At 39.8% G+C, this 24757-nt stretch overlaps 1 long non-coding RNA gene across 1 annotated transcript in view; it reads right to left on the bottom strand.

Annotated features, from left to right (window-relative positions):
* LOC134296348 (uncharacterized) overlaps window positions 1-2979 on the bottom strand; it is a 30431-nt gene extending 27452 nt beyond the window's left edge. The window contains exon 1 of the long non-coding RNA XR_010003061.1: window positions 2829-2979. This is a non-coding gene — a long non-coding RNA (uncharacterized LOC134296348). The remainder of the gene's footprint in view (window positions 1-2828) is intronic.
* Between the last annotated feature and the right edge of the window lie 21778 nt (window positions 2980-24757).

Here is a 24757-nt window from a genome sequence, read left to right as displayed (position 1 = left end):
TAAATATGTGAGGTGAAGTCATAAGGAGGAGGGAGCAAGCTTGTTTTCTTCTGCCCTGCAGACTAGGATGCGGAACAATGGCTTCAAACTACAGGAAAGGAGATTCCACTTGAACATCAGGAAGAACGTCCTAACTGTGTGGGCTGTTCAGCAGTGGAACTCTCTCCCCCGGAGTGTGATGGAGGCTCCTTCTTTGGAGACTTTTAAGCAGAGGCTGGATGGCCATCTGTCAGGGGCGCTTTGAATGCAATTTCCCTGCTTCTTGGCAAGGGGCTGGACTGGATGGCCTACATCTCTTCCAACTCTATGATTCTTTCTAAGCACAGCTTGCATCATATTCTCAAAGTAGCCTGTGACCTCCCCAAAAAGGACAAGTAAGCTAGTCCATACACACACAAAATACTTTCCATCAGATGCTTTGAACTATAGTTTCCATCACCCTCAGTTAATATCCCCAATAGACTTGGCTGATGGGATTAGAGTCTGAAATTTGGATGGCACTGTGTTTAGCTCTGGGGCTTGGCACTCTGGAGTCCCATCAAGGCCACAATTGTAGCAGAGGAGAAGATCCTTCTTTCCATGGCAGGATTTTGCACACGCATGCAGACACACACACCACCCATCGCAGAAATGGGAGCATAGAAGGCTCCTTTGAAACTAGCAGTAGATTGGAAGTGACAATCTGCTCGATGCCCAGACAGAGACAGCTCACGATCAAAGAGCTTTGATTAGCATAGATCAGTGGCGGCAACATAAGGAGGAGAAAATGGAAAGAGGAGGGAAGAAAAGAGAAATGGAGTGGTGTGTGTAATGAAGGGGGATCATTTGTTTGTTCACAGCATCCCATCTGCCTGTCACTCCCATTGTAATTTCCTCCCAGTACCTTTCTCCAAAGAGGTCTCAGGGGAAAACTGAACCAAAGGTTAAATCTAGATAGAATTGGCTGCTGTTGAAGAGCATCATGTCTTAGATCATAACAAATTTTCAGCATATCTGTGTCACGTCTCAATTCCATTTAGTACAGCGTAACCAGCCTAAAAACCACATTTCACCAGATTGCAGTAATGGAATAAACGAAAAATACAACTGTGTAAGTTTGAAATACCCATTTCCTACCACTACAGTTTATCTCACATGCTGGACAGGAAAAAATAATAAAACCTTTAGCCCAATTATATCCAGTAGAGAAATCAAGTTATTGCATTTTTTCTTCTTTTGAAAAGGCTTATGCCCAGCAACCCGCAGCTGTTAACAGTGTGCTTCCATCCATAATATTTGGCTCAGAGCATGATTCTGCAATTTCAGAAACAGACCAGTTAGGATCAATTTGGAATGGTAGTGTCCTGATCCAAATCTAAATTCTAATTTCAAAATCCAAATCCTTTGCCTTCCACTAACTATCATTGGAATTTACAAAAACAATTTATAGAAGAAGAACAAAGGAAGGATTGCCTCTACTGAGGGGCAATTCATTTTTCAACCTTTTTTTTTCATGTCAAGAACGACTTGAGAAACTGCAAGTCGCTTCTGGTGTAAGAGAATTGGCCTGGATGTTTTGATGTTTGTACCACCCTTGTGGGAGGTTTCTCTCATGTCCCTGCATGGAGCTGGAGCTGATAGAGAGAGCTCATCCATGCTCTCCCCAGGTTGGATTCGAGCCGGCAAACTTCAGGACAGCAACCCAGACTTCAAGTCAGCAGTCCTGCCAGCACAAGAGTTTAACCCACTGCACCACCGAGGGCTCCTATCTTTCAAATAGGCTGCTGTCTCTGTTATCAACATGCCCCTCTAAACTTGTTTGATGGTTGAAGAACCTTGGTAGCAGTTGGAAATTTCTTTAATGGGAGGTTACCACTACATAGCAAAGTTACAATTGCAGAAAACATTGGCAATTTCTCTGTTTCACGCAAATAAGTTTTATTTTCAAAAAAGAACAAATAAATAAACAGGAAAGGGGGGAAAAGGCGGGGAAATGGGGAACAAGAGAGGATATAGTAAGTTATCGAGCAGATCTGGAAGAGAAGAAATGAAAGGGCAATATAAGAAGACAAAAGAAATCAGTGAAGGTCCTGAAGGATAATCTTCTACCCTTGTTGGAGAAGATGGAATTTTTTTCTTCTATCTCATTTTTTTCCTATACTAAAAAATATGTATGCTTCCCCCCCCCCCTCACACACACACACACATCTTTGACGATACAATAGATAATAGGTTTAGAACAATGGTTCTCAACCTGTGGATCCCCAGATGTTTTGGCCTTCAACTCCCAGAAATCCTAACAGCTGGTAAACTGGCTGGGATTTCTGTGAATTGTAGGCCAAAACACCTGGGGACTCACAAGTTGAGGACCACTGGTCTAGAACTTCTGTTTCAGTCTCCAAATCCCCACTCTGTCCTCCCCAAAGTTCCCATGTCCAGCCTCCAGGTCTTCTGGTCTGAGCCAATTCATGTTGTCAGGCTCCTTTCTGCTCAGGGCCCCAGATGCTTTCATTCCTTGACCTTGGTTATGAAACTCATGGCATGGAGGCGTTCTGGTGTCTTGAACACACCAGATACTGATCCATGACATCTGGATTCAGACATTTGGGAAGATTCACATTCACAGATTTACTCTATGGCAGTGGAACTCTGCTTCTTTTTTTATTACTCAGAAAGCTGTCCAAGAAAGAATAATAAGGTTGGAAGGGGGGGGGGGGGATGCTGATTTTCACAAAGTTGGTTCCCTGTAGCAGACAAATGGAAGCTGGTACTGGTCAAATTCAAAGCTAGTAGAGGATACATTTTCACCAGAAGACTTAAATAGAGTCCTGAGCTGCATCTGCCTTTACCTTAAATAATCTGGAGTATTGTGCTCCGGAGCTGCCTCAGATGTAGCACAGGAGCACTCCCAAAGCTCTTTGATGTTCATATGCCAGACCAGGCTGAGAGCACATAGGGTTCACTGTCACTGCTGTTTTGCCAGTCAAAAGCAGCTCCTGAACTAACCATTGCTGATGGCATCACTTCTGATGAGGTCACAATAGCACACCCAGCCATGTGACCAACAGAAGGAACATCACCAACAAGGCTCTGCTGAGAAGTTACTTTCAGCTTGTTACACACAGTTATTGTTGACATGGGGACACTGAGTCAGGCCAGATGGACCCGATCCAGCTGCTCATACTTCAAAAGCACCAGGATCACTGGAGTTTCTAGAAATATTGAGAGTAATAATAATAATAATAAAAAACTTTATTTATACCCTGCCACCATCTCCCCGTGGGGACTCGGGGCAGCTCACATTGTTACAAAAGTAACAATACAAATACATTAGCAAAATATACGAGAGTTAAAATAAGGTAATAAAACAAAAGTTAAAACAAAAGTTAATACAACAGTAATAATATCAAACAACCACCAATACAATTCAGTCAGACTTCATAGGTGGGGGGACTGCAGCAGCAATATAAAGATATCATCATTAGATTAAAATACCCAGATAAGAGGGACCTAGTAAAATTCAGAATAGAATTATAATGAGGCTGGTCATCCAATGGCTGTCTCTCCAAAGGCCAACCTAAACATCCAAGTTTTCAATTGTTTCTTAAAGGAGGATAGAAAGGGCGCCAAACTAAGCGCCCTAGAGTAAACCTCTTTTCTGCTACTGTAATGTTGACTGTCCCAATCCTTCCTGTTTGGTAGCCAATCTCATGTGTACATGAGCTAAATAAAGTGGACTCCCCTTGCAACTGCTATAGGGTTTGCAGCAGAACTGTTTCCAGCCATTAATCCAAGGAACTGGGATTTCCCCATACACTCCCATTTGCTTTGGGACAGAAGTGCATTAAGCACTGATATTATTTATTTATTTAATTAATTAATTTCTATACTGCTCTTCTTCCACAGAGGGACCCAGAGCAGTCTTACACAATGGCAGAATTAGATGCCACATATAATACAAAATGTAGTAAAACCAAATATAAAACACAATTAAAAGCCTGTATCCAAATCAAATTAAAACAATAAAAACCATGTGACCATTACAACAGGAGCAGTTTCGAGCTAAAGTCAGAGCCAGTCCATGTTCGACTTAATATTAATTCACAGAATCCATCAGATCATATCAATTCATATCTTAGGATGGGTCAAAAGCTTGGTCCCACAGCCAGGTCTTCAGCTGCTTCCTAAAAGACATGAAGTGAGGGGGCTTCCCTAATCTCCCTTGGCAAGGAGTTCCACAGCTGTGGAGCCACCACTGAAAAAGCCCTGTCTCTTGTCCTCACCAACCACACCTGTGATGGCGGCGGGACCGAGAGCAGGGCCTCACTTGAAGATCTTAATCTGCGAGGCAGCCCGTAGGGGGAGATACTTTCTGAGAGGTAAGTTGGATCAGAGCCATTTAAAGGTTTTGTAGGCCAAAGCCAGGGCTTTGAATTGTGCCCGGAAGCTAACAGGCAGCCAGTGGAGCTGCTTCAACAGAGGCACTCCAGTTAGTAACCTGGCTGCGGAACGTTGGACTAGTTCCAGTTTCCTAACAGTCTTCAAAGGCAACCCCACATAGAGTGTGTTGCAATAGTCCAAACGAGATGTAACAAGAGTGTGGACCACCGTGGCCAAGTCAGGGCTTCCCAAGGTATGAGCACAGTTGGCTCACAAGTATGAGTTGTGTGAAGGCCCCCCCCCCGGCCACGGCCGAAATCTGAGGTCAGCCATTGTGCTGCCGATCAAATGTCCCAGTCAAGGAGGTGGGGGATACCTCCTTACACAATGTAATTTTTTTAAAAAAAATCAATAGGCATAATCCCCACTTGAACTTCCATAAAGAATGAGGAAGATTCCAGCCTCAGTGTTCAGCCATTACCATTACCATTATGAGTAAAACTACCTACAGGTGGGAAGTTGATCACATATGAAGAGGATTTTATTCCAGGAATACAACACAGGAAATGGCTCCTTTTCACACAAAAAGTTCAAAGCCTGAAGACTGAGCAGCATCCTTTGTCAGAGACCTGTTTATGAAATTGCAGAAAACTGTGATTTTTGGAGACAAAAAGGAAGAGCATATCAAAGGCACTGAGAGGCAGCCTAGACAAAGAACTCTCAAAAGAGAGTGCAAACACAAAGACAGTTAACCCTTAACACAGCAACAGAAGTGGCAAAGCATTCATAAAAGATAAAAAATAAGAATAGTCAATAAAAACAATCAGAAAGCCTTCTTGTGGGGTTTGCGGTAAATAGAAACCGAATGGGAAGTATTGTCCATCCACAAAAAAGAAGTGCTACGAAATTCTCAAAAGCCAATGGAAGTCAAGAAAATGTCATTTCTGGTGAAATGAACCACTGAGAAAAGGAACCACTCAGGCCCCTTCTACACTGCCATATAAAATCCAGATTATCTGCTTTGAACTGGATTATATGTCAGTGTAGACTCATATAATTCAGTTCAGAGCAGATAATCTGGGTTATTTGCTTTGATAATCTGGATTATATGGCAGTGGAGAAGGGGCCGAAGCAAGATAGTGAATCTTAAAACCTGAGGTATTTTATCACAGTCTTTCACACTAAAAAGATAAGAAAAGGAGCAAATGCATGTCTGAATTGGATTATTCTCATGTCTTGCTCATGATAATATATGGAAGGCATATTGTCATGTGCAATAACACTGGTTAACACACACATTTTGATGTCTCACTATTTGGGGGGGGGGTATATTTGCCCTGCTGATTCCAAAAATGGAACCAGTTTTGCCCACTAGTTTTTGAGATACAGAATATGTGCCATATACCAGTCGTCATCTGCTCACCCATAGAAAATGATAACTATATCTAAGAAACTAGAGTTGGTGCAGTCTAGCCAATGCAGTTTTTTGAATCAGTACCCCAAATAACTCTAAGAACAGGCCTAAAAGTCAAGACACCAAGATTGTTTTTATGCTGGAGCTGTGTAATCAAACACTGATGGCAAGCCAGTTGATTTCAAAATTGAGACAGGTGCCCCAAATAACAATACTATTGGAAGGAATATATGGTGCCTTCAGACCCATTCCAATTTGAAACCTGCCAACATCACCTGAAACAGCTCAAGAGTCTGATCTGTGTGGATCAATTCTCTGCAGAAACATTCTACACAGGTAAAGGCTTGCATTTCAACAGGAATGGGATTTAGAAGATCAAAGTAAGATATTCTCTCATCTTACAGCATAGGTGCCAAGAGGAAAAATAAGAAATTTAAGGAGTGAGGGAAGAGTATCTTAAAAGATGATTTTCAGGTCACGGAGGATGCATAGATATTATTTTGAAGGATGATGTTGAACCATGTAGAATAAATTCACTATATTATCCATTATACAAAAGAAGGGAGAGGGGGCAGGAAAGAAGGGAGGGAGGAAGAAAAAGAAACTGGATTAAAACAATACGTATAACAATATTTGAAAAACCATACCCTCCTTGGACTAACAGGAATTAAGTAGAGCCTTTCTTCCTGTCCTACTATCTTCTCAAATATGTCTGGTGGCAGTGGCATCACTAGAAGGGTACAGGAGGTGTAAATCATACCAGATTGCATCCACATTACTTGTGCAGTGTTTTAGCAGAAATTTATTTGTTAAATTTTTAGTTAGATATAACTACAAAAGTATTATTGTAAGCTTAGTTTACATGTTTTCCAATTAATTACCTATAAGGCTAAAACTCTTGCAAATTACTTTTTTAAATCTTCTAGTAATGTTCAGGTCCTATAGTCTCAGCTATAAATATTAACCAGTTACAATGACGCATTGAATGACAGGCACCAAGCAAACACAGTTGTTTCCATTATTACTTTTAAAAAAGTAAACAGTTTATATTGTGTAGTTTTCTGGTATTTTAGCTACAATATTGTTTTAGGGCTGTGGTGGCGCAATGTTTCCATGTTTCCATTATTACTTTTAAAAAAAATAAACAATTGTTTATATTGTGCAGTTTTCTGGTATTTTAGCTACAGTATTGTTTTAGGGCTGCGGTGGCACAATGGGTTAAACCCTTGTGCCAGCTGAACTGGAGGTTGGTGATTCAAATCTGCGAGATGGTGTGAGCTCCCATCTGTCAGCTGTAGCTTCCCATGCAGGGACATGAGAGAAACCTCCTAGCAGGATGGTAACACATCCAGGCGTCCCCTGGGCAATGTCTCTATAAACAGCCGATTCTCTCACACCAGAAGCAATTTCAATTTGCTTCTGACAGGATAAACAAAAGCTACAGTATTTTGTTATGAGTCTGGAACAGGTGGAGGTCTATGGTGGATAACACCATGAGTTACAACACAGGGTGACAGCAACCCTAGTGTCTGGTGAGAATGAGAGGGTCATCTCACAATAATTGTCTTAGACTCTTTTATTGCAGCAGCTAGGATGGTCATCTCTTTGCTTGCTTGCTTTTGAAAGCAAAGATTTTGTTATTTTGAAACACTACTGTCAACTGTCTGTTTTTATGAAAAAGGTTTGAATATAGCTGTATTGTTTTTAACGGCTGTCATTCTTCAATGCAGTTTTACATAGCTTTTAATTGAGTTTTAGTTTCCTTACTTTTGCATTATTGAATAGTAATCTTGTGTATGTTATTATCCACTCCGTATTTGGATTTATTTGTAAACTGACTTGATTCTCAATTGACAGAGAGGGTGGAATATTAGTGAAGTGAATCATCATTATCATCCATCATCATAAAAATTGCAGAGCTAGTTGCAAAGTGGGCATCTAAAGTAGCTGAAGTTTGTTTTTGTTTTTTTAAGCAGAAAACTCTGGGTAAATCTAAAATGGTTGAATGAAACAGAGCTTAGAGTAGGACTGGGAATTTTGAATCCCTCTAGATTTTGGATAGTTGCTCTTCTCCTCCTTTGCAGTTAGGCCAATGGATTATGGTAATGCATTGGGATTACCATAACGTAATTTACATATTTGAAAGATCAGAAGATCCAAAAGGCTGTGGCCACAATTCTGAAAATGTCTGGTTAAAGGGAACAGGTAGCTCCCACACTGAAACAACTTCACTGGCAGTGGCTACTAGTCTGTTTCTGTGAAAAATGCGAAGTGCTGGTTATGACTTTTTTTTAAAAAAAAAATTAATAACACATAATTGTTATTATATTAAAAGAGTATATTGAAAGAGAGAAGGGCCAAAATATTAAAATAGAGGAGAGCCAAATGGGGGAAAGGCGAGAGAGAGAGAGAGAGAGAGGTGAAAAAAGGAAAAAAAGGAGTACAGTGTTCCCTCGCTTATCGCGGGGGTTAGATTCCAGGACCACCCGCAATAAGTGAAAATCCACAAAGTAGGGACGCTATATATTTATACATTATTTTAGTAGTTATACTGTTTTAAGTCTTTATCAACCAATCATGTGTTGATAAACCGCCTCCTCTCGTTGCCGCTTGGGCTCCTTTTCTCTCCCTTCGGCTTCTCCTTCCTCCCTTTCTGAGGCTGTAAATTGTAATTTTTTATGATTTATAATATTATTTTAGAGTTTATTAAAAACCGCAAAACAGCAAATCCGCAAAAAGTATACCGCGAAGTAGTGAGGGAACACTGTATTTAGGAATATTTTGACTTCCATCTACTTCTTGGTGTGGTCTTCTCAAAAACAAGTTCAAAAGTACAAAAAGAGAAATAATTCCTTTTTTTTTCTTTTCATAACTTCCCCTTTCTCTCTATAGCTACTCGTGGGCAGCTATTTTCTTATAAATTATTTCTAGTTTATATTATTATTTTCATCTTGGCTTGTTTCAAATAGTTCTTAATTGGTTGCCATTCTGTTTGAGTTTTTGATAGCCCTTGATGTATTTGTATCAGAGTCACATGAGAGTTACATTTTAAAAATGTACCTGTTTCAACTTACATACAAATTCAACCTAAGAACAAATCTACAGAACCTATCTTGTTCGTAACTTGGGGACTGCCTGTATATGATTCTCCTGTCCTTTGTTATAATTATATGTAGCCCTCCATGGGTCCCATGTCAATAGAAAGGCAAGATTAAAATTAAATGAAATAAAAACAGATAATACAGCCCAACAAAAAAAATCTTGGTGTCAAATAACCCTTTTTTCTGGGTTTATTTGAGGTATTGATTCAGAAAACTGCATTGGATAGACCACATCAGCTATAGTTTCTTAGATACAGTTATCATGATTTTTCTATGAGTGAGCAGATGAAGACTGGTATATGGCATATGTTCTGTATCTCAAAAACCAGAGCTGATGGTGGAAATTTGGTGCCATTTTTGGAATCGCCAGATAAAATACACCCAGAAACAGGACTAATCTTTGAAACATGAAATGTGTGTTGACCAGTATAATAGACAGATATATATTAAAGATGATTTGATTAGTGGTTCATCATGGTTTCCTGTGCCACATATTCCCTTGCCGTGTGTTAAGTAAAAGTTGACTCTCTCTAGACAAAAGCATTTTCTGACAAAAACAGGTAAAGCTGCTTTATCTAAATGTGATGCATGTTGCTCATTCTAACAAACTCCTCTCACAAACCCAAGTGTGACACTGGCTGTGTCTATAACACCACTAGCTTTGCCCGGCCACACGTTGCTGTGGCTTATGGGAATCCTTTGTTGGCCAGGTGGAATAGCAGTGAATAGCCTTGCAGTCTCAAAGCCTGGCCGTTTTCTGGAGTAGCTTGAGCTTTTTGTTGTATGAACGTAGAGGCATGGATGAGGGGTTGTGCTGCCAAGTTTAGTGTTTCTGGGATGTGTAGTTTTGTTGTTTTGTCCTAGGCCAAAATTTCATTACCCTTATATATATATAGAAGATGTGGAAGATTACTTTCCAGATCTGTTCAGTTCCTGCAATCTTGCAAAGGAAAATGCCTAAGCTACTAATATATGTTAAGAAATGAACTGAGCTATGGAAACCCACTGTAGGGGTGATCTTGGGCCAGCCACACTCTCAGCAAAGTCAAATCCCCTCTGAACGAATCTTGCCAAGAAAACCTTTGGCTAGATTTGCCCTATGGTCATTGTTAATCTGAAATGAATTGAAGGTGCACAGCAACAACAACAGCAACAATAACAAAACAGCCACAGAATTAGCAGGTCAAAGCTCTAGACCAGGGGTCCCCAAACTAAGGCCCGGGGGCTGGATGCGGCCCTCCAAGGTCATTTACCTGGCCCCTGCCCTCGGTTTTATAATATAATATTTTTATATCAGTTTTAATAATATAATATATTGTATATACATATAATATTGATAATAATCTTATGTTATATAATATAATACTAATAGTAATACCATATAATAATATTAATTATATATTATATATTACATATTATATAATTGTATAGTGGTATAGTTCAATATAGTAATATGTAATGCTAATATTGTGTTATGCTAATAATATAATATATTGTATGTACATACAGCTGCTCTGAGTCCCCTTCGGGGTGAGAAGGGTGGGATATAAATGTAGTAAATAAATGCAGTAAATAAATAATTAATTTTAGACTTAGGCTCAGCCAAAGTCTGAAATGACTTGAAGGCACACAACAACAACAATCCTAATTATCTTGACTATCTCATTGGCCAGTAGCAGGCCCACACTTTCCATTGAAATCCTAATAGGTTTATGTTGGTTAAAATTGTTTTCATTTTTAAATATTGTATTGTTCTTTCATTGTTGTTGTTGTTGCACTACAAATAAGACATGTGCAGTATGCATAGGAATTTGTTTGTATTTTTTTTCAAATGATAATTCGGCCCTTCAACAGTCTGAAGGATTGTGGACCGGCCCTCTGCTTAAAAAGTTTGGGGACCCCTGCTCTAGACTGATGAGCTTAAATGGAGTTTTTCCTTCACCCTTCTGAATTTTGACAAAAAGATATAAGTAAAGGTGAAATAAGTACAGTCTAAACATACCACAAACTGCTAGAAAACCAGAAGCACCCAATAATGTTGCAGACATCCATAGGCATACAGCAGGGATGGTAAACTCCTTGGGCCTTTACACCTTCCAGATACATCTACAATTTTTAAAGCTTTTTAATGAACTCCTAAAGAAAGATGCAGTCTGCCTCCAGGTGGAGGCTGAGTGGGAAACTGCTTTTCAAAGTGTGGGAGGAAGGATCTCAACCTCTCTTGTCTTGAAATTTTATGAGCAAGCGACAGGCAATGGTGAGTGCAAATGCCAGAGGCTACAGAAGGGAAAGCATTCTGCTACAACAAAATGAAGAGGCATTGAAACCAGCTCTAGTTTGTACAGAAGAAGAGAGGCAATATGCATAGATATAAAACGAATGTCTGAATTATTTTAAGCTAGTACATGATCACAAACTACTAATTAATGTAGTTAATTAGAAGGACCTTCTTTAAGATGTTAGCAGCTTATAATATTACTTATATGGTTCATCCTAGTTGCTGATTTCAGGAAATTCTCCAATTACAAACTGGCTATTAAGAAGACCACCTGAGAGTTGAGATCCTTCATCATAGAATCATAGAATAATAGAGTTGGAAGAGACCTCATGGCCCATCCAGTCCAACCCCATGCCAAGAATTGGGAAAATCACACTCAAAGCACCTCTGACAGATGGCCATCCAGCCTCTGCTTAAAAGCCTCCAAAGAAGGAGCCTCCACCACATTCCAGGGCAGAGAGTTCCACTGCCGAACAGCTCTCACGGTGAGAAAGTTCTTCCTGATGTTCAGGTGGAATCTCCTTTCCTGTAGTTTGAAGCCATTGTTCCGTGTCCTAGTCTCCAGGGCAGCAGAAAACAAGCGTGCTCCTCCCTATGACTTCCCCTCACGTATTTATACATGGCCCTCATCATGTCTCCTCTCAGCTTTCTCTTCTGCAGGCTAATCATGCCCAGCTCTTTAAGCCACTCCTCATAGGGCTTGTTCTCCAGACCCTTAATCATTTTAGTCACCCTCCTCTGGACACTTTCCAGCTTGTCAACATCTCCCTTCAACTGTGGTGCCCAGAATTGGACACAGTATTCCAGGTGTGGTCTGACCAAGGCAGAATAGAGGGGGAGCATGACTTCCCTGGATCTAGATGATATACCCCTATTTATGCAGGCCAAAATCCCATTGGCTTTTTTTGCCACCACATCACATTGTAGGCTCATGTTTAACTTGTCCGCAATGACTCCAAGATCTTTTTCACGCATATTGCTGTCAAGCCAGGCGTTCCACATTCTGTATCTTTGCATTTCATTTTTCCTGCCTAAGTGGAGTATATTGCATTTGTCCCCGTCGAACTTCATTTTGTTAATTCCAGCCCATCTCTCTAATTTGTTAAGATCATTTTGAATTCTGCTACTGTCTTCTGAAGTATTGGTGATCCCTCACAATTTGGTGTCATCTGTAAACTTGATGATCGTGCCTTCTAGCCCTCCAGTGGCCTAGGGTATAAAAGCCTTGTGACTTGAAGGTTGGGTTGCTGACCTGAAGGCTGCCAGGTTCCAATCCCACTCGGGGAGAGCGCAGATGAGCTCCCTCTATCAGCTCCAGCTCCATGCAGGGACATGAGAGAAGCCTCCCACAAGGATGGTAAAACATCAAAACATCCGACCGTCCCCTGGGCAACGTCCTTGCAGACAGTCAATTCTCTCATTCCAAAAGCAATTCCGGTTGCTCCTGGCACGAAAAAAAAGCCCTTCATCTAAGTCATTAAGAAGGATGTTGAACAGAAGCGGGCCCAGGACGGAACCCTGTGGCACTCCACTCATTACTTCTTTCCAGGATGAAGAAGACGCATTGGTGAGCACCCTTTGTGTTCGTTCGCTTAACCAATTACAGATCCACCTAATTGTAGTTTTGCCTAGCCCACATTGGACATGGTATAACTTACACTCACAGAAGTGTACATTGGGGATACAATTCTTTATTAACATTCTTCTTGAAGAAAACCACTAGTAATTTTATCAATTTTCCTCCCACTGTGAGAAAGTCTTTGAAAGCCATGTAGTCTCTGAAACCAAATTGCAATTCAGGACTTATTCTGCACAAAACGTGCATATGGTTATTTTTGACAGAAGGCAGCATTTTTAGCACATAACAGTATATATATATATATATATATATATATATATATATATATATATATATATTCACACACACACACACACACAAACACACACACACTATACTATTTTCAGTGCAATGGAGAAAGTATGTAGCTTTATATAGTGGAGGGGAAATAAGATTAGATCATTTTCCCAGACCTTCAGCAAATCAATCATTGGCAATTGACCACTCCTATGAGTGGTGATTCTGTACATATGATTATGGAAATGTATAAGGCTGAGGTCGCTACCATGGCAGCTTATCTTTCAAGAATTAGGTTTTGGTAAAGAAGAAGTGGCTGTCTGATTGCTAGCCACATAGCAGTTAGAACAAAGGTAGAAGGACAGATACTCTACCCTACTTGTAGATATGCCATTCTTCTCTAATTTCATTCCTGAAGGAAGCCTTTCTTTGTGCTGTAAGAACATCTCCAGAAATGGTGACATTTCCAAAGTTTCCCTAATTTGGGCTTTTTTAATTTGTACAAAATTCACATTTTGCACAGAGAACAGCATTTTGCTCAAGAAACAATGTTTTTTGCACATTAAATTATGTGCAAGGGCATTATTTTATGTGTTTTCTGTCCAAAAATATTAAGTGCCAATTTTGCACAAAATAAATTGTCAACTTCAAAGAATCTCATCCATTCAAGCTTCTCCTCATCAGGGTTTCCCAACACTCGAGAAAAAGAGAAAAAGATTTTTGACCATTTTTTAATAGTCTTTGCATCTCTATTTACTCGTCACTGCTATAATTACCAGAATCTCCAAAAGGAAAAAGGGAAAGAAAATATAAGATGATAGCAGTGACAATTGGTTTGTTTAATTTATATACCATCTTTCTTCCAGAATGGGTGTCAAGACAGTCCACAATATAACTTATATTGCGGGCTGCCTTGGGTCCCATTCTGGAAGAAAAGAGGGATATAAATCAGACAAACAAACAAACAAATATCTCTCTTCCCTATAGCCCAAAATGTCACGCTTCTGTAAAAAAATGTTTAAAAGATGGAATTAAACTCTTGAAAAATAGGAGGGACTACCAAAATATCAAAGCACAGAAGAGAATGTAAGACATTAAATATCCTTGCCATTTCTGTTGACTGCATTTGTTTAATGTGGTAGCTGTAAGCTGAATCTGTTGTTCCAGAAGTTAAAAAAAAACTAATTAAAGAACTGTTCAATGAATTATTCATAATTACAGAAAACCTTAGATCAGTTCAGTTAAAGAAAAGGCACAAAAAGACAACAAAATATGACTGTGGTGCAAGTTCAGGCTGTGAACCAATCAGCCATATCCAAGCTGCTGATGGAACTATCCCAGGTGCTGAAAAGTATATTTATTTATTTACAGAATAATTGAGTTAGAACAGTGGTTCTCAACCTGTGGGCCCCAGATGTTTTGGCCTTCAACTTCCAGAAACAGCTGGTAAACTGACTGGGATTTCTGGGAGTTGTTGAGAACCACTGAGCTGAGAACAACTGAGTTAGAAGAAACCAAAAGAGCCATTTATATCAACCCCATTCTACCATGCAGGAACACACAATCCCAGCACTCCTGGAGATAAGCAACCGGCCTCTATTTAAAAGCCTTCAGAGAAGGAGGCTCCATCATACTCCTAGGCAGCATATTCCACTGTCAAACAGCTTTTACAAAAATAAATTCAGCATAATGACTGGCTCCTTAAAGTCTCGAGTACTGCCCCATTGCATGGGAACCACCACTACCAATGCAGTCCATTGTGCTACTTTATTCCAGCAATTCTCTGTGACCCTTGTGGCATTTAGTTAGCATACTTTACCTGAGTTCATAAAAATATTGAATTCACATTGAGTTGTTTTTCTCTACCTGCCCATTAGGGTCTTTCCCACAAATATCTTTTCATATATCTGTAGAGCTGAGGTTCCCTAAAGTTTGTTGATGTCTCCCTCTTGTTAACAATTTTTCCTGCATGGGTACATAAAGATCAAAATCCAGAATTTGAGTTCTGTATCATTTCACAGAAAAGGGATTTGTAACTGCAATGTGGATTGCTTCTTTCTGAGATTGTACCAAATCTTCTTTTCTTTCATGGTATTCTTTTCCCTGTTTATCCATATCAACAGGAATGGGGTTACAATATGAATATGCACATTTTTCCACAGTGGCCAGCATTGGCACAGTTAAAACTGGTGCCAACTCTGCCTTTTCCTTCAGATATCCAATTTCATCATGGCAATACATGCCTTGAGTACATTCCAGTTAGATTATTGTAATGCACTCCACATAGACTTGCCCACAGAAAATGTTCAGAAATTTCAGCAGATCCAAAATTCTGCAGCTAGATCACTGTTGCATCTTGATGAAACAGCTTCACTGTTGTAAACCACCCTGAGCCCCCTTTGGGGTGAAAAAGGTGGGATAATAATAATAATAATAATAATAATAATAATAATAATAATAATAATAATATCTGAAAATATTATAATATCTGCCTTGGTCAGACCACGCCTGGAATACTGCGTCCAGTTCTGGGCACCACAGTTGAAGGGAGATGTTGACAAGCTGGAATGCGTCCAGAGGAGGGCAACTAAAATGATCAAAGGTCTGGAGAACAAGCCCTATGAGGAGAGGCTTAAAGAACTGGGCATGTTTAGCCTGCAGAAGAGAAGGCTGAGAGGAGACATGATAGCCATGTACAAATATGTGAGGGAAAGTCATAGGGAGGAGGGAGCAAGCTTGATTTCTGCTGCCCTGGAGACTAGGACACGGAACAATGGCTTCAAACTACAGGAAAGGAGATTCCACCTGAACATCAGGAAGAACTTCCTCACTGTGAGAGCTGTTCAGCAGTGGAACTCTCTGCCCCGGAGTGTGGTGGAGGCTCCTTCTTTGGTGGCTTTTAAGCAGAGGCTGGATGGCCATCTGTCGGGGGTGCTTTGAATGCGATTTCCTGCTTCTTGGCAGGGGGTTGGACTGGATGGCCCATGAGGTCTCTTCCAACTCTACTATTCTATGATTCTATGATTCTGTGAAAAACTCATATATGTGTGGCCCACTTTAAGATCTCCGTGAGAAGGGGTTTTTTTTTGTGTTCTACCATCATCATGGGAGGATTTGGTGAGGACATAGAAGAGAGCCTTCTCAGTGGCTGCTCCCAAGTCACGGAAGGTTCACTTGAATCATACTCTGTTTTCTTCTGCTGCTAGCAGGCAACAATCATCTTATTTAGGCAGACTCCTGGCTTACAATTCACATGGAAGAAGGAGCTTGAATGTGGCTGTGCTTTCCATCCTTTTTATTATATTTTAAATATGTTTTAAACTACTTCAACTTTGCTCTTTAGAAACAGATTTAGTTGTTTAATAGTCTTTTAGAAATATTTGTATTTGGCACCCTGCATTACAGTTATGAGTAAATAACATAGAAGTGTGCATCCACAACTTCTCCATATTCACTAACCCTATAGAATCATGATCATAGCATTATTGCCACAATCATAAATGCCCTCTTAAACCCACTTTACCAGACATTGGGGGAAGGAGATTTGTTCTCTGAGCAGTCAGCATTTTTTCCCCATGTCAGGAGTGACTTGAGAAACTGCAAGTTGCTTCTGGTTTGAGAGAATTGGCCGTCTGCAAGGATGTTGCCCAGGGGATGCCCAGATGTTTTGATGTTTTTACCACCCTTGTGGGAGGTTTCTCTCATGTCCCCACATGAAGCTGGAGCTGATAGAGGGAGCTCATCCATGATCTCCCCGGGTTTGATTTGAACCATCAACCTTCAGGTCAGCAATTCCTTGTCACATTCACAGTTGCCACCAGGAAGGAGTGGAAATGTCATTTGTCCGCACTGATCACCAGTGGGTCAAGCCTCCATCACCCAAGTAGGTTTGGGAGGGATCAGACCAGGCAACATTACTTTGTTACATATGTGTAACTAAGCAGATGGTGTAGAATGTAGGAGTTTTGTTTTTTGGCTGTACCTTTATTGGATATAAGCCACCTAGGGTCCTGTACAAGGTGAAAAGTGGGATATCAATTGCATTAAATTAAATTTAGTAAATAGCCTTACTAAATTACAGTTACCATTCAGTAGCCAACGACCATGGACTTTCTCTCACTCACAGACACATTTTGCTTCAATATTAAAAAAATATCTGCACCGTTTAGGATTTCCCACTGATATGCTTGTCTTGTATACAGTTGGTATAGTTTGAGCTGTACATGCAATACAAATTGTAATGCAGAATACCATCTCTCTCACATACACAGATACATGCACATACTTTCCCCCGTATTTTTAAAACTCCTGCAAAGCTTAAGATTATCCACTGATACTTTTGTCTTGTGTATAAATGGTACAGTTTAAGATGCCCATATTTTTGTGCCTGTATATAAGTAAAGATAAACAATCTCCCTGTACTTGGAAATATAGTTTTTCTTTTGGGGGGGGGGGGCTAAAACTGTAGCCCCAACTTGCCCTTTGATCTGCAACAATTCAATGTGTGGTGCATTTTTTTCAAGAGTAGCATGGCCATTTGACCTGCCACTTGAAATTATCTCAATGGCTTTGAAGTGGTACAGCATTAGCAAAATGAATGTTGTATGGTTTAGCGCAATTTCGTGAAAATTCATCATTAGATTTCAGAGTTATTTCCTTTCAGATGAACTCTGCCTGCCTGCGTTTTCCCATCCCACCTCATTTGCCTGCTTAACTTGTACACTTGTGGTTAAATAGATGACTACAGAGACAGCATAAATCTCTAGTGTTTGGGGGTTTTTTTTAGCTAAAGAAAATTTACCCTGTAAAACCTACTGTTCATGGATGAAGAGTGTAAAATTGTAAAAAGGATTGCAGTGTTTCTGGGGTTTTTCTCCCCGGTAATAGCCAATATTTGATTTTATTATTATCTGCACTATAAGCTCAAACAAAACGAACAACCCACAGAGAAATTTCCAGAATAGGCACTGGCATATACAAAGGTATACACATCTGTCTTCCCCAGTTAGTTCATCCTTAAGGTGAACCAGGCTGGGAGAGATGGGAGTTGTAGTCCTACATCAGTGGTTCTCAACCTGTGGGTCCCCAGATGTTTTGGCCTTCAACTCCCAGAAATCCTAACAGCTGGTAAACATTGAGAACAACTGCCCTACATACATCTGGAAGGTACCAGGTAGGTTATATGCAAAAGGGCATACCCTCATCCACATTTTATACATCTTCCAGGTGATCCCGGATGATGAGAGTTGTAGTCCCTTGCATTTAAAGAGCATCTGGCAGTCTGAATGCAAAGATGTAGATACTCCTTCCCCAAACTATTCACTCTTCTGATGAGGCAGAATGGGGTGATGGGAGTTGTATATCTACTAGAAAGCACCAGATAGGTGAAGGTGCTGGCACAGATTTACCTTCAAACCCTTGGAAGTGTTAAAACACCCTCCCCCTGGGAAATATGAAAGACTCACTTGGAGACTCCAGAAATCTTCATTTCCTTTGAGTCTCAATGACGCCTGCGTAAATAAAAATAAAAGGGGAAAGGGAAATAAAAGAGAAAAAAGTAAGATAAAATAAATTGGGGAATGGAAAGGGGAGGGATGAAAAAGGTCTGGCAGTTACAATGTATCACCCCCTTTCCATCAAACCGGGCCAACGTCTCATCTGTATGCAGTACAGACTCCCCCCTCTGGGCCCTTGCCGAGCAAATTTCAGCTGAAACTCATAAATAAGCCCTCTCCTTGCACCAGTTAAAGTTTTATTCATGGCTCATTTTGTGATATGCTGGAATTAAAAAAAAGCCCCTCCAGATTTATCTTTTATCTGAAATGTTAAAGATTAAAGCTTCAAATCACTGGCCCTACCCAAGAATAAATACAACTGGGGGGCTTAATCTTGGTTTCCTGGGGAGCAGCCCAGCAGCTATATCCCAGCTCTATGTTAGAGAATTGGGTTGTTAATTAATTTATATTCTTGGCATTCACCCCTGAAGGGGGACTGTTTCCCTGGCCCCTCTTAGTTTCTTGTTCATTCCTGTATTTTTTCCCCTGCTTCAAGGCGGGAAGATCAAGAGAGAAAAACCATCTCAACATCTCACATTCCTTATGAATAGAGCACAGTGGTGCCATATTTCTGGACCACAGCTCCCATAATTCACCAAGGGTGCTATCTGTGATGTACTCCAAAAGCTCTCATAAGAAAACTCATTTGTTTCTTTAGGTAACTTAGGAATCCTAAAGAACAATGGGAACAGTGGGAGCAGGCAAGCTCTCTTAAGTATCGTCATTTCATTAAAAAAACAAGGGACATGTCAAATGCATTAGTTTCCAAAGATATTTTAACAATAATGAAATTAATTATCGTACTATGTCATCAGAGATTGTGCATCTAAACTCCAACAATTGGTATCCCATGGATCTGGATTTTCTTGAACAAGAAGAAAGAAGACGCAGAAAGCAATGGAAAAGCATGTGAGGTTACAAATGAAGGATATCTTAATCTAGATCTCTTCTAGATTCCTGATTAAAAGCAACCCATTAGCAGTTTGAAAACATGCAAATGTGAGTAGATCAATAGGTACCGCTCTGGCGGAAAGGTAACGGCACTCCATGCAGTCATGCCAGCCACATGATCTTGAAGGTGTCTACGGACAACGCCGGCTCTTCAGTTTAGAAATGGAGTACCAACCCCCAGAGTCTGTCATGACTGGACTTAACGTCAGGGGAAAACCTTTACCTTTTATTAGGAATGGAAATGGCTGGTGCCCCTTCCACCCCTTTAGCCTTGTTTGGTTTTATTCAATCGCCATATTGAACTTTTTTTTTCATTATGCTTGTGCATTGAAAACATTTCAGTTTTACTTTATGTTCAAGAGAATACAGGTTACAGGCCATAGGATAGGATAGAAAAATAATGAATGTAATTGTAATTTCAGCAGAATAACAATATGCTATAATCTTCAGGTAGATCTGAAGTTCTAAAGGTTTTCTCAATACATGCAGGAATATGGTCATGGTGCACTGAAACGAAACATTCCAAGATAATTTACAACCTCATCATAAAGCCCTGGCAAAATATCACTCTTTGGGAAGAAAGAGGGAGCAGTGGGGCAAGTTTACTGCCCTGCACGCAGCTCCCTCTCAGCAATACTTTCCCCATCACATGGGGAAAGTGTAACCATTGTTGGGGTGGAGGTGTCCGACGATGCTTTCACCCTAATTGGAGATGTGGCCTATGCCAAAAATCATATGATGTTGTGTGATTTCCAGATGGGGTGAAAATCAGCCCGTCTGATGATAGTCATTCCTCCACATTCATTGGAGTTAAAAGGCATAGGAACGTCATGAAAGTGGAAAAACTACAAATAAAAATTGTGTTACCCAAGAAAATACTTTCTGGGAATCTCTATTCCTTCCAGTGTAATTCTATGGTCAATGCCTTCTAGGGATTGACCATAGAGTCCTACTGGAGGACCTAGAGATTCCTTGAGAGACCATGTTAATCAAAGCAATGAATAATTTAATCTAGAAAAGCTAAACCCACAATTGTGGAGGATTGGTGGTTTTAAAATGTACTTGAATACATAATTTATAGTTATGTATGTGTCTGTATGTGTGCTAATGTACAAAAAATAACTACAAACCATGTGCAAAATCAGAAGTAGAAAGTATGTAGCCCTACAGAGGCTTATGGACTGCAATTCCTAGGAGCCCTAGCCAACTAACTAAAAATGAAGGGTCATGGAAGTTGCGGTCCAACAACATCCAGACAGCCTCACGATATCCATCCCTGGATTAAATGCAATGATAGTCCTCTTTAAACTACGGCAATTAAGATCAGTGGTTGTAAGTCAAGTGTGATCACCAACCTCATTTATTTTAATTATTTCACTCTACATAGATCAAGCATTGAATTTAACATCTTGCCCACAACCCCAAACCCAAGACTTGGAAGTAAGTATAATTAAACTCAAAGGAAATTATTCATGGACAAACTTTCATAGGATTTGCACTTCTAGTTTCAGATTGTTATTAGAAAGAAGCATATTCAGTTGTGTTTTGTATAAATATAAGCAAAGACATTTTCCTAAGGTAATATTATCACCTCACTGTAGGAAGTCTTTGCCAGGAAATAATGGGTTAAAAACCAGAGATGCTTGCTTTATGGCAATCCTTTTGTTCTTTGAGTAAAAAAGTTGGATATTTTAAGCAAGAGAGTTGCTTTCTAAGGAAGGCAAAGATCTTAACTGGTTTGCTTATATGTAATTTAAGAGCTGATTTAATCAAGATAAGAGAAATACAGCCATAGAGGTTGGAGAAAATGAGATCTATTTAGAGTTGTGTCAAGACAATGGCCATGTTATTAAAAAGGGGTTATAAAGGATTGTAAAAAATAGACTGAAGGTGACTTGCAAAATAGTACAGATAAGGTGAGCCCACTATTTCATATGGATGCCTTGAGGGAGGAGGATGTGGTATAAAAGGTAAAAGTAAAGGTTTTCCCCTGACATTAAGCCTAGTCATGTCCGACTCTGGGGGGTGGTGCTTATCTCCATTTCTAAGCTGAAGAACCGGAATTCTCCATAGACATCTCCAAGGCCATGTAGCTGGCATGACTGCATGGAGTACCATTACCTTCCTGCTGAAGCAGTACCTACTGACCTACTCACATATGCATGTTTTCGAACTGCTAGGTTGGCAGAAGCTGGGGCTAACAGTGGGAGCTTACCCCACTCCCTGGATTCGAACTGCCAGCTTTTTTGGTCAGCAAGTTCAGCAGCTCAGCACTTTAATCTGCTGCACCACCAGGTGCTCCATGTGATATAAAGATTTTTTAAAAATAATTTTAGAATGTAAAGAACATCAGTATAAGATAATTTACATATGGAATTTAATCCTAAACAAATGTCTCAGAATCTTTCAAACCAATTTGGGGATGTCAAGGTAAGGATGGCTTATTTTTTAAAATATACATTGGACTTGTAAAAATGTGATAATTTATTGATTTAAGATCTCTCCAACATGCTATGTATGAGTCTAGAAACTTTTGTCAAAAAATAAACAAAAAATGGGTCAACTTATCTATAGGTCAACATGACTACTTTAACTTAACTCTAAGGACCTCATCACAGGGATGTGCCCCTAGCTTTCTCTCTGTTTTTGCATGCTGGTAAAACAGAGTCCCATGGAAGTGCTCCCATGACACATGGCCACTTCTAAGAGTTTCCCGTCGGAATACGTCTTGCAAGCATGCAAAAATGGATTGAAACCTCCGTTCTCAGGAGTTGGATGTTACCAGAATATTTTGAGTTGTTGACAAATAGCAGAACATGTTTAAACTGGGTTGCTGTGAGTTTTCCGGGCCGTCTGGCCATGTTCCAGAAGCATTCTCTCCTGACGTTTCACCCAAATCTATGGCAGGAATGCTCAGATGTTGTGAGGTATATTGGAATCTAAGCAAGGGAGGTTCATATATCTGTTGAAGGTCCAGGGTGGGAGAAAGAACTCTTGTCTGTTAACACCTTCCAACAAAGGATTCCCCCAGGCAGGAATTAGCCAGGCCTTGAGCTGCAAGACCATTAAATGCTAATCAAGGTAATTAATTACTACATAATAATAATAATAATAATTCTTATATGCCGTCTCCATCTCTCCAAGGGGACTCGGAGTGGCTCACATGGGGACAAAGCCCTAAAAACAACAGTTGACATATACTTAAAATATTACAAATTACAACATTAAAATACATAGCAAAAGCCAAACAATTTTAAAAACTTTAAATAACCACATATCAAAGCAGTTAGGCAAGGGAGTGGGACTGTTTAGGATTGCATGGGAGGGGCAGACTTGTGCAACATGAATAGTCAAACCAGAGTGGGGTAAAGTGCTTGGGGCCAGCTGGGCGAATTTGACTGTATGGACAAAAATACTTGCTAGTTTACGATAAATTAAGGTAAACTTTTAAAGCAAGCACAAATTATCATAGTAGTGATATACCTGGAAACATCATAAACTGCATTTAAACTTAAAATTTTCTTATGGAGTTTAACCTGAAGAGTCTGATTCTGATGTCCGTTTTCGGGGATTATATTGTCTTCATGTCTAAAATGTTGATTAAATATCTGTGTTGTCAAAACATAGTCGCTTCAACTTTGTTGGCTATTGCTGCTATTGCAATGTAAATTGGTGAAAAGGTATGTAATGATAGTGTGAATACATTATCAAAATCTGGTTGAAATATTGCTTGCAGTTCTCGAGGAATTCTAATTTTTACTTTTCATAGACTTAGCATGGGGACTTGGTTAACCAGTTAAAATTCATGAGCAAAGCAAGGTTTTTTTAACCTGAAAAATTTGGATGGGCTGGGTTTGAACCAACCCCACCCTCCCCTGTCTACGGGCTTGGATAGCAGGACCACATATTAGCGAATGGAAACATTCGGTATCATCAGATTCAGGAAATATCTTCAGGATTAGCTGTGTTGGTTGTGCAGCAAAATATTCTACAACAAAATCCACAATTGAGTGATGTTTAATGGACCAACCAAAATGCCCAAATAACATATTGCAAGCTTTTGAAGCTATGCAGGCTTCTTCCTCCAGCAAAAGATGTTAACATAATTGAAGAGAAGAATACAGGAGGAGTTATTAAAAGGAATATGATGGATGGTGACTCTATATAATTTTTGCTTTGTTCTTGGGAATTATTAACTTTGCCACATATTATTATTCATAGGTGTCTAAGTACCCTTGAGTACTATGATTCTATGTATGTGTGAAGTACTTGTGTGTAATTGGCTTTTTCTCTTCTCCTGCAGCTTCTGTGGTTTTGTGTAATAAAACAAAACATTGCTTATGCTTGGGAATTGCTTTGCTGACAATAGGAAACTGAAAATAGTGGAGGGGTGCATTGTTTTTGATACCTTAATCTCATTAGTTTTGAAACCTTAATGCTTGCATATTCTTCTTTGGATTTTTTTTTTTGGTGTTTGGTTCATTATATGTTGTTTATATTGAGTGAGGTTGGATCTCTGTAGACACAATGAAATCAATATGGTATCAATGCAAGCTGAAGTCCTATTGATTCCATTAGGTCTGCTCCAAGCAGAACAACAGCTGGTTCCAATACAGTATTTGTTTTAATCAGGGGCATTTGTTATAAAGAAAATTGTTCCACTCTTATCCCCCTCCCCCCTTGCAGCTGATCCAAATTGCATAAAAGTTTCATGAGTGTCCAGTGTCTGAAGGAAGGCCTAACAGAGCATTTATTCCACAAATGAAGTTTTGCATTCCTGTTGTAAGATGGCAACATCTGGAGTATCATAGATTCTTTGGCCCTGCCCTGTAATTTCACAAGAGGCCCATTCACACTACACAGTTATAGTGCCATGATTCTATTTTAAATTACATAATAGCTTTTGGAATCCTGGTATTATGTGATTTCAACTTCTGCAAGTACCACAAGTTCAGGGCTCAGCATGCCAAGCTCCAAAGGATCAAATAAGACATGGACAAGTTGGAGGCAAAGAACAGAGGGATTTATTCACATTGACCAAAACAGAGGTCAGAGGAGTCTGTACTCCTAAGACTGACATGACTTAATGCAAGCATACACCGAACCATTTATAGCACTTCGACAGCACTTTGAAACAAAGGACTTGTCTGCCCTGGAGGTCTATTGGCTCTGCCTAGGGCTGACTAGGAGCCACTAGCTTAGTGGTTCTCAACCTGTGCTGGGATTTCTGGGAGTTGTAAGCCA

Source organism: Anolis carolinensis, chromosome 2 (assembly GCF_035594765.1).
Source record: "Anolis carolinensis isolate JA03-04 chromosome 2, rAnoCar3.1.pri, whole genome shotgun sequence".
In the NCBI taxonomy this organism is placed as follows: domain Eukaryota; kingdom Metazoa; phylum Chordata; class Lepidosauria; order Squamata; family Dactyloidae; genus Anolis; species Anolis carolinensis.
The sequence above is the reverse complement of the archived record's forward strand: the minus strand, read 5'-3'. Positions and strand labels throughout refer to the sequence as shown.